This window comes from Salvelinus sp. IW2-2015, linkage group LG27 (genome assembly GCF_002910315.2).
Source record: "Salvelinus sp. IW2-2015 linkage group LG27, ASM291031v2, whole genome shotgun sequence".
NCBI lineage: Eukaryota > Metazoa > Chordata > Actinopteri > Salmoniformes > Salmonidae > Salvelinus > Salvelinus sp. IW2-2015.
This window is the reverse complement of record NC_036867.1, coordinates 29,303,059-29,309,924: the sequence shown is the minus strand read 5'-3', so window position 1 is coordinate 29,309,924 and position 6,866 is coordinate 29,303,059.

The window sequence follows — 6,866 nt, the reverse complement described above, 5'->3', positions numbered from 1 at the left end:
CACATATTGACAAAGCAAAAACAGAATCGTTCCAAATTCAATTCAAATAAAAATAATGGAAATTTACATAAGTATTAAGTACTTTGTTGAAGCACCTTTGGCAGTGATTACAGCATAGAATCTTCTTGGGTATTAYACTACAAGCTTGGCATACTTGTATTTGGGGAGTTTCTCCCATTATTCTCTGCAGATCCTCTCAAGCTCTGTTAGTTTGGATGGGGAGAGTTGCGGCACAGCTATTTTCAGGTCTCTCCAGAGATGTTCGATCCGGTTTAAGTCTGGGCTCTGACTGGGCCACTCAAGGGCATTCAGAGACTTGTCCCGAAGTCACTCCTGCGTTGTCTTGGCGTTGTGCTTAGGGTCGTTGTTCTGYTGTAAGGTGACCCATTGCTCCCAATCTGAGGTCCTGAGCACTCTGGAGCAGGTTTTCATCGAGGATCTTTCTGTGCTCCGTTCATCTTTGCCTCGATCCTGACTAAACTCCTAGTCCCTTCCACTGAAAAACATCCCCACAGCATGATGCTGCCACCACCGCGCTTCACCGTGCCGTAGGTGCCAGATTTCCTCCAGACGTGACGCTTGGCAATCAGGCCAAAGAGTTCAATCTTGGTTTCATCAGACCAGACCATGTTGTTTCTCATGGTCTGAGAGTCTTTAGGTGCCTTTTGGCAAACTCGGGGGGGGATTTTTTTTTTTTTTTCCTTTGTGTTCAAATTACCGGTCAGTGCGAAATAGCTAGAAGCTTTCGTATTTCCACTTGGCTGCACCTACGGTTACGATAATGATAAATCAAGTGCAATACCTCGTCGGACCTGTGTCGAGCAGCAAAACACCGGAAAGCTTCTAGCTACCGGAAAGTTACAAGAAGAACAAGAATAGTTACCTCATCGGTCATGTGACACTCTGGATGCCCCCTAAAGCAATTTAAACCGTTTTGAAAAAAATGGACGCCTGGTAACCCCAAAAAAATACCAGGTGCATGAAAAGTTTGGACTTAGAATATTTTTTAGGAATATTTTTTGAAAACCTCCATAAATCACTCAGCCATTGACTCGAGAAGAAAAACATAAATATTTTCCAGAGGAAAAAACAGAATATTTTTTGAAAAACCTCCATAAATCACTCAGGCCAGCACCCATTGATTTGGGCGGTTAGTATAGCGCTCCCAGAGCGGGTATGAAGTCTGGATCCCCCCTAAAAGCATTTAAGGCTCTGTGTGTCTTTAAGCACCATACTTTTTTCACTCCATCCTTGTTGTTGGTGTGTGTGTGTGTGTGTGTGTGTGTGTGTGTGTGTGTGTGTGTTGTTGTGTGTGTGTGTGATGTGTGTGTGTGTGTGTGTGTGTGAGAGAGAGAGCTTTCTTTGACATCTGTGTTAGCGAAATTACTGATTTACAGTTCATGAGGGTTGACCGATTCACACATTTAAAGTTTTGGAAAGATCTGACTTTTTTAAACCTTCGAAACAGCACCTATGACCCCATTTTAAGGCACTTCCGGTTGGCAACAGGAAAGCTATAAGTAAATACATATCCTGATCGGGGTATGCTTTTACAGAATCCTGAGTTTTAAGTCTATACTTAAGAACTGAACTGATTTACCACAGGTGTTGAATGCACTATATATCACAAACTGCTGGTTGGTATGGCAAAACACTTTTAGGATGAATTTATCACTTCCGATTGTTCCAGGGAAGCTTAGAATCAACACAGGTAGACCTCAGAGTGCTTGATGGATTGTCATTGAAGACAGGTTCATAAGACATTCATAACCCACATAGGCTTCAGGTTGAATTTAGGGTGCAGGCAATGTGTTCCTATGGGGGTGAGATGTCATTGTAAACTGTTTGATGTAAACACCTTCTTTTAACTGTTTAAGGGTTAATGCCACACGGTCAATGTTAGGCTTGCACAGAGACCTTAGGAACGTTCCTGAGGTCAAATTTGTGCTTCTAAACCTTAACAGTCTCTCTCTGTCTCCCAAAAGCAAAATACTTGAAATGGTAGGTCAAGGTCATCTTCTTGTCACTGTCGCTGCGCTCAGACCGAGCAAGCTACGGTCAAGCGGGGCATCTCGTTGAACTCGGCACGGCTATGGTGATGTCATTTTTAGTGGTGATTTCAGAATGCTATTTTGGTGGTTTTTCACTGTGAAAACATATTGCAAATCCACAAAAGTCAACTAGCAAGTCAGTGTCCATCAGCCAATTTAGATATTTTCAGACACCAAACTGATACCATCTGACTCCAAACTCACTTTTTCCAACTCGTTTAGAAGCCAACTATCACATATTTCAGAGCAGGCCCAAAATTCACAGCGCCTTCCATTTAAACCATAAATAAAACAAATAATACGTAGTTATGTTCTAGCTGCGGGTCCAGTTTTCACATTATGTTAGCCCTATGTGAGCGACCTCGAATCCCAAGTTTCGGCTCGATAGGTCATTCGGTGCCCGAGCAAAACCTTAATTGGTGCTGAAAATTCCACTTTTTTTCCATGCCTTGCTACGGGGTCCTTGAATGAGCTATCGGACAGAAATGTCGGGGTCCGTCTCTATGGGCCGAGCCGGTTTCAATGCACCTAGTCTTGCAACTCTGGGACTTTTTCTAAATGTCACCATTTTGTAATGCTCAAAATGAATTGAAGTCAATGCAAATGCACCGAGGCTTTTTATCGGTCCGAGAACCTTCTAGAGCCACATAACTCACCGTGCTTAATCGACCTGAGCTCTTAGAACAGGTTTGTAAAGTTTCAGAACTCTAGGTCTGACGGTTCTTTAAAAGTTCAAACAAAAGTAAACTATTGCAGGCACTGTCTGCCTCTAAGCCCCTCAGTGTGTCACTCCATCCTTTCTGTGTGGGTGTGTAAATTTTTCCTTGAAAATCTGATGGGATGAATGACTGATTTACAGTTCATGAGGGTTGCCTATTCACATATATTAAGTTTTGGAAAGATTTGACTTTTTTAACCCTTCGAAACAGCACTTTTGACACCAATTATGGCACTTCCGGTTGGTACAGGAAGCTGAAAGTAAACACATATCCTCATTGGGAGTGGGCTTTTACAGAATCCTGAGTTTTAAGTCTATACGTTAAGAACTCACTGATTTACATAGGGTTGAATGCACTATTTCTCTCAAACTGCAGGTTGGGTATGGCAAACACTTTTAGGGTGATTTAAAATCGAATCTTTAGAACCGACACAGGTAGACCTCATAGTGGCCTGATGGATTGTCATCGAAGACAGGTTCATAAGGCATTATTAACCCACATAGGCTTCAGGTTGAATTTAGGGAGCAGGAAATGTATTCCTATGGGGAGACATGTCATTGTAAACTGTTTGATGTAAACACCTTCTTTTAACTATTAAGGGGTAATGCCACACGGTCAATGTTAGGCTTGCACAGATCGGGAGGACCTTAGGAACGTTCCTGAGGTCAAATTGTGCTTCTAACCTTAATGGTTCTCTCTCTGTCTCCCAAAAGCAAAAAAATATGAAATTGAGGTCAAAGGGTCATTTGGGTCCTTCTTCTTGTCCCTGTCGCTGCACTCAGACCGAGCTAGCTACGGTCAAGCGGGGCATCTCGTTGAACTCGGCACGGCCTGGAGATAATGGCAATGCCATTTCAGGCTTTGTGTGTCTTTAAGCACCGTACTTTTTCACTCCATCCTTTTATCCCCTTTTCTTCGTGGTATCCAATCGCTAGTAATTACTATCTTGTCTCATCGCTACAACTCCCGTATGGGCTCAGGAGAGACGAAGGTCGAAAGCCACGCGTCCTCCGAAGCACAACCCAACCAAGCCGCACTGCTTCTTAACACAGCGCGCCTCCAACCCGGAAGCCAGCCGCACCAATGTGTCGGAGGAAACAACGTGCACATGGCCCCCTTGGCTAGCGCGCACTGCCCCCGGCCCGCCACAGGAGTCGCTGGAGCGCGATGAGACAAGGATATCCCTACCGGCCAAACCCTCCCTAACCCGGACGACGCTAGGCCAACGGACCTCCCGGTCGCGGCCGGCTGCGGCAGAGCCTGGGCGCGAACCCAGAGACTCTGGTGGCGCAGCTAGCACTGCGATGCAGTGGCAGAGCTTCGAGACCCACTTAAAAAATGTTCGTCTGAACACACTGCAACTGGATCTGTAACTTTTTTTTTTTTAACTCCTTTTTGTGAACATGACCAATTTGTCAATGTACGATTTCTCTTAAATTACGATAGAAAAAATGGCTGGTTCTTTTTTTCCTGACACCGTATGCTTATGTACTTTGACGTGAAGCGGTCAAATTAGCACCCTACTTTACGTTTTTGACCTTTAATCCCAGAAAAATGGCCATAACTCAAAAAGCGTTGAGGCCTCGACGCCATCTTGTTCGGGGCCAACTGTCCATTACGTCTTCGAAATATTTTCCGTTTAGGAGAAAAGGCCACATGCATTTGCAATGTGCTTGTGCATTTTGCAATATTATTTATTTTCCCTCTGGTGGGAATTTCCTAGACTGCGGAAAAATGACCAAAATGTGTTATTTTATAAAACGGAAACCGAACGTCCGAGAGATTTAGTTTGATGACTTCCTGAAAGATCTCTCCCCGCGCACGGCCCGACGCCGTCCGCGAATTTTAGAAACGTTGCAGGACGTCTAGTAAGGACCTTACATTTGCAATGTGGCGTTTCTCACTAACCATATGGCGAGTGCTAAAATGTTCCCTTAAGGTATGGAAAGGCCTTGAAAGGCCATAAGTGTAAGCCAACATAATTCATTATTTTACATTAACATGTAATACATGCATTATGAAGAAAATGGTGTAATTTAGGCTCCACGAAATATGAAATGGGTTATGAAGAAAATCGTGTATGGTTGCCTACATGACAAAAAGGCGTTCTAATTACAAGTGCACCAGTATCCAAAGTATTAAGCGAAATCAAGCACAGAAAACAGCATTGGCATTAATAAAACACTATTTCCCACGAATTAAGTCGCAGGTAAATTGCGTCTTTTCTCAAAAATTCTGTTCAGCAAGTCTAAAACAGTACATATAGGCATACAACGACACATTTTAAAACATGGTTAAACAAAGACAACATTTCTGTATATTCATGACGTTGAATTAGCCATTAAGAAGAAACAAAAAATGAATATAAATTATCGCGTCTATATGGTTGTGCAAAGGCTTGTGTCGCCTACTGGTTAAATTCGTGTCTTTTCGCACGAATTAAGTAGCACAGAAATTAGTGTATTTTCAAACGAATTTAACCACCCCAAAAATGCACAAAAACGCACGAAATCTGCTGAAATACATTTTGTACATATATGCCCGAATTGAATGTGAGACTGTGTTGCTTGGCCAGGTCGCAGTTGTAAGTGAGAACTTGTTCTCAACTGGCCTACCTGGTTAAAGTGTTGTGTTATCTCTCTTGTTGTGTCTTGTCCTATATTAAATTTTCTTTATTTTTAATCCCAGCCCCCATCCCAGCAGGAGGCCTTTTGCCGTTTGGTAGGCCATCATTGTAAATAAGAATTTGTTCTGAACTGACTTGCCGAGTTAAATAAAATAAATAAAATATGATATTCCTTCTAACATATTCACTCTATCATATTTCCTCTATCATATCCTTCTATCATATTTCCTCTATCATATTCCCTCTATCATATTCCTCTCCACCCTCCATCCACTCCCCTCCCTTTTCATCCTCCTCATCTCAGTGCAGCCCCTCTCCAACGGGTCGATTTGGAGTTCAACATTTAAACACTCCCAGATTTGTGAAAAGTAAACATTGTGTGTTTATACAGTGTTGCACAATATGCCTTAACAAAAATCAAACAGAGTAAACATTTTTTATTTTATTTTTAAATGCTTTGTTTTTCATGCATGCGCAAAAATACAGTATCCCTCCCTGCTCTCTCTCTATAACCCAGTCTACTCATCCATCTTCAAGCTTTCATCCCTTCCCTGCTCTTCTATCACCCTCTCAGTTCCACCTCCAGCTGGCTCCCTCTTTTTCTTCTTCTCCAGTCTCTTCCTCTCCTCATTCCTCATCTTTTCTCTATTCTTCTCCTCTTTTACTTGAATCTTTCTCTCCATCTCCAGGAACTCAGCTTGAGCTTTCTCTCTCTTTTTCAGCTCCTCAGAACACTTCTTCTCTTTCTTAATTCTGTCTTTCATCATGTCATTATGTATCTTCACCAGCCCCTCTAGCCTCTTTTTCTCTGCCTTTTCCTTCTCTTTGCTTTCCTTCTCTCTCTTTTTCTGTTCTAACTTCTCCCCCTCTCAGCCTTCATGACTTTCTCTGCTCTTCTCTCTCTCCTTCATCTCTTTCCTCTCCCTCTTTTTTTGCTCCTCCTCCTTGTCTTTCATCTCCTTTCTCTCTTTCTCGTCATCTTTCAACTTCTTATTCAGTTTTCTTATTTTTCTCTTTTTCCTCCATTTTCAAAAACGGGATTTTCTGCATGTGGTTCCTGACCAGAAAGCCCACTCTTCCCAGGATGGTCTCTGCTCTCTCTGATGAAACCGTCCCATTGGAGCACTTGGAATGGGCACAGTCCACCTCACTCTTCAACCCTCCCTCGGGCTCACCTCCTTGACGCTCCTCTCTTCACTCCAATTTCAAGGCGTATCCAATAATCCTAACAGGAAGACATTGACTCTAGATGTAAAATTGTTCCAATGTGGCACATTCAATACACAACTGAGTGATCAACACACAATGACGGCCTAATAATCCTAGTGAGGGGTGATGTTTTATACTATGAGCAAAGAGCAGCAGGTTTGGGGTCAATTCCATTTAATTCCGGTCAATTCAGGAAGTACTCTAAAATTCAATTCTCTTCAACGCATTGAATTGAAATGGAACTAACCACCATCCCTGTAA